Source organism: Hevea brasiliensis, chromosome 17 (assembly GCF_030052815.1).
Source record: "Hevea brasiliensis isolate MT/VB/25A 57/8 chromosome 17, ASM3005281v1, whole genome shotgun sequence".
Classification (NCBI taxonomy): Eukaryota; Viridiplantae; Streptophyta; class Magnoliopsida; order Malpighiales; family Euphorbiaceae; genus Hevea; species Hevea brasiliensis.
This window is the reverse complement of record NC_079509.1, coordinates 42,282,685-42,293,357: the sequence shown is the minus strand read 5'-3', so window position 1 is coordinate 42,293,357 and position 10,673 is coordinate 42,282,685. Positions and strand designations below refer to the sequence as shown.

The 10,673-nt window shown below is 35.9% G+C and overlaps 1 pseudogene; it reads right to left on the bottom strand.

Moving 5' to 3' along the window:
* Window positions 1–10,319: 10,319 nt before the first annotated feature.
* On the bottom strand, window positions 10,320–10,431 carry LOC131175616 (U6 spliceosomal RNA; annotated as a pseudogene).
* Window positions 10,432–10,673: the final 242 nt, after the last annotated feature.

Sequence of the window (10,673 nt, the reverse complement as noted above, 5' to 3'; positions counted from 1 at the left end):
AAATCACCCTCCCCTTCATGCTGGCCGAATATCAGTCATGGTCCCTCAACAAATTTTTCTTTTCATTTCTTTAGTTTCTAAGCTCATTTAAAATAACTAAACATGCATTTGAAGTAGAAAAATTAAAAGTTAGCAGACTAACCTTTCTTAGAACTTCAATTCCTTCAAATCTCTATCTTTTGTATTTCTTTCCTCTTTCAATCTTCTTCTCAAGTGACTAAAACAAGCTCTTATGAGGTTTTTATAGAAGCTATTAAGGTTTAGTGAAGAATTTCAAGCTTGAGTGCAAGCTTTAATGGAGGACCATTCATGGAGATGGGAGGGAGAGAGTGAAGGCGGCAACTTGATAAGGAAGAAGACCTTTATTTCTCTTTTTTTTTATTAGTTCTTTAATTTAATTCCTGGCTCTGAAATTTTTTTTTCTCCGATTTTATTTAACAATTAGGTCAGGAGTCAGCTCTCGGGGTCAATTGACCAAATTGCCCCTCGCTGGTTCAACCCGGTTTGCAAATAATTTAATATTTCTTTTGGCTCCCTGACCTAATTATTTGATTGGCTTAACAATTCTTTTTCGTGATTTCTCTTTTCCATTGTGTTCACAATAGTCCTAAGGACCACGGCGTCACATTTTACGGTTCAAAATTTGAGTTTAAAATAACTTCGCAACCCTTCCCGAGAAGGTCACCCATCGCTGTGACTCTCGGCTCGTTTAACTTCTTATGTCCTATTTTTCTTATTTATACTTAACTAATTGACAATCACTAATTATTTGTGTTTATGGCTTATATAGTTGTCTTAAGTGTGGTTCTAATTCTCTTAATTGTCCGAACCGACACCGGAACAGTGAAATATACCAGGCTATGCAAATAGGGGTGTTACAGAAACATTGGCTATAAGGATCGAGTATATCTTGCTCGGTCGACATACTCTATTTTATGAGACTAGCTATGGTCTCATAATAGTAATAACTGTGTCATGTGAAAATCGAGTGCATCTTGCTCTATCGATACACTTTGTGTCATGAGACTAGCTACAGTGTCATGACAATGGCAACTATGTGATTTGAAATATTGTGGATTCGTATTTAGGACCGCCGTCCTAAACTGCCTACGTATCTTCCTCACTATCCTAAGGAAGAATCAGACCCCCCTCATAGTTCGACACTTGAAACTATGGTGATGCATATTCTTTTACGCCTTACACACCTACAGGTGACATGTTGATACGTGTTCTTCTACGCCTTACACAACTATGCCATATGTCCTAAATAATGTCTAAGGACTTACCAAAAAAAAAATCCATCTTGAAATGCTATGGGTTCATATTTAGGACCACAGTCCTAAATTGCCTACATATCCCCCTCGCTATCTTGAGGAAGAATCAGACCCCCTTGTAGTTTGACTCTTGAAACTATGGTGATGCATGTTCTTCTATGCCTTACACACCTACATGTGACATATTGATGTATGTTCATCTATGTCTTACACAACCATGTCATGTGCCCTAAAAAAGTCTAAGGACTTACCAAAAAAAAAAAAGTCTTGAAACGTTGTGGTTCATATTTAGGACCGTAGTCCTAAACTGCCAATGTATCCTCCTCGCTATCTTGAGGAAGAATCAAACCTTCTCGTAGTTTGACACTTGAAACTGTGGTGATACATGTTCTTCTACGCCTTACACACCTACAGGTGACATGTTAATGCATGTTTTTCTATGCCTTACATAACTATGTCGTGTACCCTAAACAATGTCTAAGAATTTACCAAAAAATATCTAATTCATGATTTAAAAAAATTGGGATGACTGGGTCTTAAAACTCTCTCTGTGATTTTTATGCTTCCTGTATGCTACTTCCTATCATGGACATGCTAATTTTACTAGAGATTTTAAAAAAAATTTAGTCTTTTGAGGGACCTCTTTTGCAAAAACTTTCTTTTAGCCTCAAAATTTTTGAGGAAAACTGTTCACCAAAAAGACTTTCTGAAGGTCACAATACAATTTTCCTCTGATTTTTCTTTTTCTTCTTTTCCCCCATGGTTCATTATTCTAAAGCTATTTCAAAATCTTGTTCTGCCTTGACTCATTTTTCTTCCATGAATTTTATTCTTTATGCCCTAACTTTTGCCTGAAATGCCCTTTCGAGTTTTCATCTCAACAAGCTTGCTCTGACTTTTGCTTAAGCGGCTCTTTCGGGTTTTCCATCTAGCGAGCTCTTTTTTTTTTTTTTTTTGAAATTAGACAATTACCAAGGAATTCATATCAAGCACCTATTTTACCATGCTCACAAGACATAGATTAAATCCAAACAATGCAGTTTAATTGCTTAATCATTTGATGTATCTCTCATGACACAAACATTTGAAATTATAATTAAATAAAACCTATTTCTGGTTAATGCAATAAAAATTTCTTTATTTATTCAGGTACACCATTACTTCCTCTTACATTTAGTTTTCCCAAATTTTTAACTTTCCAAAGTTAGAAGTAAGCTTGATAACCTACCGAATGGCCTTTTCAGGTTTTCCATCTAGATCTTCTCTCATCTCTCCTTTCGCTTAGATTACCTTTTATAGGTTTTCAATCTAGCATTTTTTTTCTTTGATCCTTACTTTTGCTTAGACCGTCTTTTGTAGGTTTTCAGCCTAGTGGGCTTATCTCACATAAATTATTGTTTAAGCCTGTCTAAGTTAACTTGTTATTGAGATTCATTTCTATCCAGGTATGATATTCTTACAGCACCTCTTAGCAAGATCTTTCTAACTATGTATGGACTATCCCAATTTGGCTTACACTTTCCTCTTGGATCAAAAGGGGCTAGTCGGGCTTGTTTCAAAACCATGTCTTCCTCTTTGATCTTTTTTGGCTTCACCTTCTTGTTAAAGGCCTTGGCTATCTTTCTCTGATTAGCTTGCATATGATACAAGGCTCGCATCTTTTTTTCATCAATTAAAGCTAGTTCTTCATATCTCTTCTAGGCCCATTCATTTTTTAAGATCTTAGCTTTTAGCATCACTTTCAAGGATTTGACCTCTAGCTCAATGGGCAGCCCTGCTTTAGTCCTATACACTAAAGAGAATAGGGTTGCCCCCATGGATGTTCTTATGGCAGTGCGATAACTTGTTCTAGTAAGAGGCCCAAGGGTTCACAAGGCCAGAAATAGGGCCAGAGAGGCCAGTCTGGAGTATCTATAGCCAGTTCTCTTGGGACAGCAACAAGGGGATCAGTCCCAGTGCCAGAATGTACACATGTGGCAGGAGATACAGAGGGGAGTGTCGGTTATTGACTAGAGGCTATTTTCGTTGTGGAGCTACAGATCATTTTCTGCGGGATTGCCCACAGAGGAGTGTTTCCACTACTCCACCACAGACTGAGAGGTCTGCCTCAACAGCCTAGAGGGGTAGAAGACCTGCTAGGATAAAAGCGGCTGATACTTCATAGAAAGCTGCTTCTGAGATGGTCGAGAGGCCCGAAGCCAGAGTGGTACCACATGTATATGCCATGAAGGCTCGAGAGGAGCCAGATCCGGACACTAAAAAGGTGACACAGGTAAGTGAAGAAATAAGAAGGTAGCAGTTTCCTCAGCTTTTCACATTAGGTAAATTTCAAGGTTGAAATTTTGATTTTGAAGGGAAGATTATAATGTTTCAAACTTCTAAGCTCTGAATAGTACTATTTTCAGTCAGTGAATAGTACTATTCAAAGCCAGTTGGAGGACTAAAAATGAAATGAAAATACATTGAAATAAGCAGAATAAAAATTAAAGAGACTATTGGGTTGTAGATTTAATCGGTATTACTGAAAAAGATTGACTATAACCCGAAGAGAGCCATTTTGGTCATTTGACACCTAGAGTTGACTTTTGACCTAAATGTCCTTTAAAATGTGTGAGAATAAAATATTGAAAGAGAATTAAAATGAAGATTATATGTAAGGAAATATTAAAGGGACAGATGGAAATAGGTAAATTATTATAATTATATTAATTATAATTAAAATTAAAAGTAAATAAAATAAGACAAGGTTAATAAATTTCTTCTTATCATGACATGTTATCTTCTTCTTTTCTTCTCCATGAGCCGAACTCCTCTCCATAGCCATCTTCCACCATTTTCAATCCTTCAAGCTTAATTTCCATGCAATTCTCTCCATAATTCCCCTAAACACCAACGTTAAACCTTGATATTACCCCTTGGTAAGAAGATTGAAAGTTAAAGGAAGCAAAGAAATAGAAGAATTGGAGGGCTAGAAATTTAATAAGTAAGGTATGTGTAAGATTTAGCTTAAATCCTTGTAGTTACTTTGAATTTAAGTTTAATTGAGATAATATTGCATGGAAAATGATGAGAATTGTGTATGAAATGGGGGAGTGAATTCCGGCAGTAATGGTATAAGGAGGGGTTCGATGGTTTTGTGATTACATCAAATTATATAGACATTTAATGTTAACATTTATTGCATTTTATTAGCATCTAGTCTCCTTTTATATTTATTTTTATGTGTCTTCATTATTATTTTAGAAAACATGCTAATCCAACTCAATTCATTAATTTTCATATTTTATCAAGTGTTTTTATGTGATTTTAGAATCAAGGACGAGTTTGGAAGAGATTTTGAGGTCAAAACGTGAAGAATATAGGTCTAGAAACATTACACGGGCCATGTAACTTGCTCCGTGTAACTTCCTGGACCCCCTGCAACCTTCAGGACAAAGAAAACTTGAAAAAAAAAAGTGGCAGAAAGTTACACGGGGCATGTATCACTACACGGCCCGTTTAAAGTCCCCTGACAGCAATTCTGATACGACTTTTCTTACTTTCAACTTGACTTAGATGGACTCCTAATGCTTCTAGGACTCTGAAATTAGGGTTTTTACACCAGATATAAATATAACAAGATAGGAATTGAGGGAGGAGGAGAATTCACATTAAGCAAATTTACATTCAAGGAGGCACATCAACCTCAAGGGAGGCAAGGGAGAAATAAGATCTGCAAGATTGCTAGAAGGGATTCTCAGCTGAAGTTCTAAAAGTCCAAGGCTACAACTCTCCTTTTGGGTTATTTCACTCTATTTTCTTATCATGTCTTCTCTTTATCTTTTTATAAACTTGATTGTAAAACTCACTATGGCTGAGTAGGTTTTTTATTCTAGGGTTAGGGTGTAGCACTCTCAATTTCATTATGGATCTGGTTTGTTTTATTTAATACATTGGGTTTTTTATTCTTTAATTCAATCTCTTATGATCTTAATGCATGCTGTGTGTTGATAACTACTTAGTATTGATTACAGATATTAATTGAAGGACTGAAAGGTGAATGTTAATATTAGAAAATCGAGATTTTGAACCTAGAAAATCTGACCTAGAGATAGGCTGATGACCTTTGTAGAGTTCCAAAATTAATCAAGGATCTTAAAGAGTTTTAATTAATTTAATCACCACGAAAGTAGGGTTTAGGTTAATTAAAATACATATTGAGTGCCTTGAGAGAGGACTTAAGATAACTTAGGATTAATTTCCATCAAAGTAATAATCACCCAATTATTGAATGAATTAGATTGATTTTATAATTGATTGAAGTGTGAGCCCCTAGTTCTAGAATGTTCTCATCCATTACTATTTTAGTTTAGATAATTGTTTTAGACTTTATTTCTTTTAACTTAGATTTAATTATTGTTTCTCTATAATTCAATCGTCTAGATAATTAAAATCACTATAGTTCGATACTCAACACGGTCCTCGTGAGAACGATACTCTACTCATCACTTTATTACTTGTTAGCGATCCGTGCACTTGCAGTGGTTAAAAAACCAGCAAACAAGTTTTTGGCGCTATTGCCAGGGACCGGTGCTTGATATTGAATGATTAGTGATTTGATTACTCTGGACATGCTTATTTCTTTTATAGTTTATTTCTTATCTAATTTTATTTTTACTTATTTTTCTTGTGAGGATCATTAAGATGTTTTACCAACAAGTCTTCATAAGCTTTATTCAACAACACAATGAACCTTTTCACGATGCTTGGAGAAGATTTAATGAATTGGTAGAGCAATTTGCCAATCATAATCTTTCAAATTATGAACTCACTCTCAATTTCTACAATGGTTTGAATGAAGCAACAAGGAATTGGGTAGATTATGGTGCTTGGGCTACTGGTGATCATGTTCTTCAAAGAGACCATGAGGATGCCATTCACTTAGTTAATGACATGGCAGATTTTGATTACCATTGGTATTGGGATCCTTCACTGCAAGGTTGGAGTCATCAATATCCCCCATACATTTATCAGCCTAACATTCCACACCAACCATTTGAGATACAATTAGAGAAAAGAGTGGAACTTGAAGAGGCGATAGCTCCATTAGAAAATTTTAACAACCTTATGATGAACAATGAACTATCACTTTATGAGGAGGAAACAAATGAACAAAGTTGGGAGAATGAAGAAACTTCATTGGAATTTGAACCTACAGAAGAAGTTGAGCTTGAAGAATAAAATTCCTTTAAAGATGAGTTACCCGTAGAATTCCCAGAAGAACAGGAGTTACTTGAAGAAGAAGTGGAACCTAAAATTGAAGAAAGCAACTCCTTTATTGTTGGAGGGTCATTGGAACACTGCTTACATGAAGACAAATCAGAGATAAAGGTGGTAGATGAAGAAACTAATGAGACTATCAGTCTAAGATCATTAATGATGCTCACACATACACTACCAGAAGACCCCTTTCTATCATGGACACCTCCTGCATCATTGCATGTCCTCTATGAGCTAAAGTAATCCTCATCCCAAGCATATCATTCCAAGCCATATTGTTCGTGCTATGTGCAATATTGTTTTAGATCTTGCTAATCTTGAGGGTACCACAAATCAAGACCCATATGTGGTGTTACATGACAACTACTATGGGTGAAAACCGCTCTTTAATTAGCAATTCTAAAGGGGTCAAGCTAATGACTTTAAATTAGTACTTCTTGGGAGGCAACCCAAGTTTTAAATTTAATCTTTGCATTTGTCTATTTCTTTTGCTTTATCACCCTCCCAAATTTGATTTCGATGTTTGTTCACTTTGTAGGTTCAAGAAGCACTTGAAAGGAGCAATGGAGATCAAACTCACAAATCTTCAAGGGAAGGCATGCTTCAAGGGGGAGTATTCTATATCCATTAGCTTTTCCTTATTATTACATTTATGATGTTGCTCTTGACCTGATTATGATATCTTGATGACATTGAGGGCAATGTCAAATTTGAGCTTGGGGGTGCATTTCATGCATTGCATTCTTACATTGCATTTCATTCTGCATCACCTTATTATGTCTATATTATATTTGTGTATCAAAAATCTAGAAAATTTTTATAAATTTTGAAAATTCTAGACTTTTTCAAAAGGCTTTTAACTTAGAATTATGACTAAAACCTTGACGAGCTAATGATTGGACTCTTTGGGAAAGAGAAATTAATGTAACTGGATAGGCAAAAAGGCTTAACATGTTGTTTGTGAAAAGCTAAATCACCTAAGTGAAGTTAAACTAGTTAAACCCCTTCATAGTCATTAATCTGTCACATTGAACTTGCAAAATTAGGAGAAAATTTTTGAAATATAAGCAAAGCTAAAAATGCCTCACTAGCTCTAGAACATGTCTCTTGGACCTATCAAGGCGAAATCCTAGTATATGCTTGATGAAGAGATGATTAAGGCATTCTTTGATATAACCTCACTAAGCCTTAGCCACCCTTAATTAAAATATATATCCCTTGTAGCCAATTTGTAACCTATATCTATCCCTTAGAATTTATTATTTACCCATATTATTTACCTAGCCCCTAGCCTAAACACCTATCCTATCCTTTTGAGGAGGCTAAATGCATAGGTAAAAAGTATATTAAGTGCAACAAAAAAAAAGTGGAGAGAGGATGTAGAACTCAAGAAAAGTGTGCAATTGAAATCAAAGAAAAATTTACCTTTCCAGCCAAGCAAAAGCAATGAGTTTGAGGGAGAGGACAAAAAGGACATAAAAAAAAAGAAAAGAACAAGAAAGAAGAAAAAAAAAAAAGAAAAAGTCCCAAGATAAGTATCATGGAAGCATGCTTGGCACTATAAAAAATCAAAAGCCCTTCCTCTCTATACAAAATCAGTAGAATAAACTTAGTATACTTGATATTTTATGCATACATGCTATCCTCATATTTGCATTCCCTAAAAACCTTTCATTGGCAACCAAGTCATTATCCCTTTAGCCCTATTACAACCCTTTTAAAGACCTTTTGATCTTTTGAAAAGTGTATGCTACATTAGTGGAGATAGAAAATTGAGATATGCCTGTGGAGTTGGAATTGAATCACTTCACTACAATTACCCACAATAGAGGTAAATTTGGGGGAGTAAGTGTTTCTCAAGTCTATCCTGATAAAACAGGTTATTTGTGACTTATTAACGGCCTTGCACATAGGAATAATTAGTTGCAGCACCCTAAAAGGGGTGAGGTTCTAGCAGGCAGCTATTGAGGTCTTTATGCCTTGAAAGTGGGAATTGGTATGAAGATTGAAGAGTGTCTAATTATGTGCAAGTTAAGTTTTTGGTTATGTTTCTAAGTACCCTAATTAGTTTTTATAAAGTTTTATTTTGCTTAAGGACAAGCAAAGGTTCGAGTTTGGGGATATTTGACTACATCAAATTATAAAGACATTTACGGTTAACATTCATTGCATTTTGTTAGCATCTAGTCTCCTTTTATGTTTATTTTTATATCTTCATTATTATTTTAATCCAACTTAATTCATTGATTTTTATATTTTATCAGGTGTTTTTATGTGATTCTAGAATCAAGGACGAGTTTGGAAGAGATTTAGTGCAACGATCGGGCTACAACCACCAGAGGAATTATCCGCTTTAGCCATAAGCCTCATGGTTTTGTCCCATAGGTGGAATGAAAAACTTCCCAGGAGACCCATCCTAGGATTTCTCTCAAGCGAGCACACTTAACCCTGGAGTTCTTCCAACTCTCCAGGCCATTCCACCAAAAGGCACCTCTAGTGATTAGTTTCCCCATTTTCTATATCATTACTTTTTGAACCCAAGACCATCTCCGTGCTTTGCCGATGTGGGATTTGTCTAAGGGACCTTTCTCCCCCCCTTTCGGGACTCAGCATCCTCGCTGAGGTTTGCCCCACCATCGCCCAAGAGGACACGCTAGTGGCTCTGATACCAATTGTAATGATCGGGCTCCAACCACTAGAGGAATTGTCCGCTTTAGCCATAAGTCTCACGGTTTTATCCCATAGGTGGAATGGAGAACTTCCCAGGAGGTCACCTATCCTAGGATTTCTCTCAAGCGAGCACGCTTAACCCTGGAGTTCTTCCAACTCTCCAGGCCATTCCACCAAAAGGCGCCTCTAGTGATTAGTTCTCTATTTTCTATGTCATTACTTTTTAAATCCAAGACCATCTCCATGCTTTGCCGATGTGGGATTTCTATATCTTTCTCCTTAACCCTTGTTTTCTAGTTGTCCAAACAAAATTTAATTATGGAACTTGCAATTTCTATCGCTGAAATTTGTTTTCTTTAAGCTCACAAATGAGCTTTCATGGAGATTTTGAGAGGGAGAGGGTGAGAGAGAGAGACGGCAATGAAGAAGACTTTCCCCTTTTTTTTTCTTTTCTTTTCTTTTTCTTTTATGTATTTATCCTTATGGAAGACCACTAATTCTCCAATTTTTTTTAATTAGTGTTTATTGCATCATGCATGATGTCATACATGATGTTATCACTTTTCACTTTTCCTTTTTCTTTTTTTTTTCTATTTATTTTTCCATTAGTTCTTTAATTTAATTTTTGATTCTGAAATTTTCTTTTCTCCGATTTAATTTGACAGTTAGGTCAGGAGTCAGCTCTTGGGGTCAATTAACCAAATTGCCCCACGCCGATTCGACCCGATTTGCAAATAATTCAATTTTTCTTCTAGATCCCTGACCTAATTATTTAACTGGCTTAACAATTCTTTTTTGTAATTTTCTCTTTTCTATTGTGTTTGCAATAGTTCTAAGGACCGCGGCGTCACATTTTACGGTTCGAAATTTGAGTTTAAATCGATCTCGCAGTCGTTCCCGAGAAGGTCACCCATCGCTGTGACTCTCGGCTCATTTAAATTCTTATGTTCCGTTTTTCTTATTTATACTTAACCAATTGACAATTACTAATTATTTATGTTCAGAGCTTATCTAATTATCTTAGACGTGGTTCTAATCCTCATAATTATCTGAACTGACACGGTAAGCGGAATAGTGAAATATACCAGACTATGCAAATAGGGGTGTTACAATTTTAAAAATTTGGACCATTTCTTGATTTGTGCGTGTCATCCTTGCGCAGGGGCCATGCTAATCTTCTTTGTATCATTCCAATTTTAAGGGGGGAGGGGGGAGAATTGTAACACCCCTATTTGTATAGTCTGGTATATTTCACTATTCTGGTGACCGGTGTCGGTCCGGATAATTATGGGGATTAGAACCACGTATAAGACAATTAGATAAGCTCTGAATACAAATAATTTGTAATTGTCAATTGGTTAAGTATAAATAAGAAAAACAAAACATAAGAAGTTAAATGAGCCGAGAGTCACAGCGATGGGTGACCTTCTCAGGAACGACAGCGAGGTCAATTTAAACTCAAATTTCGAA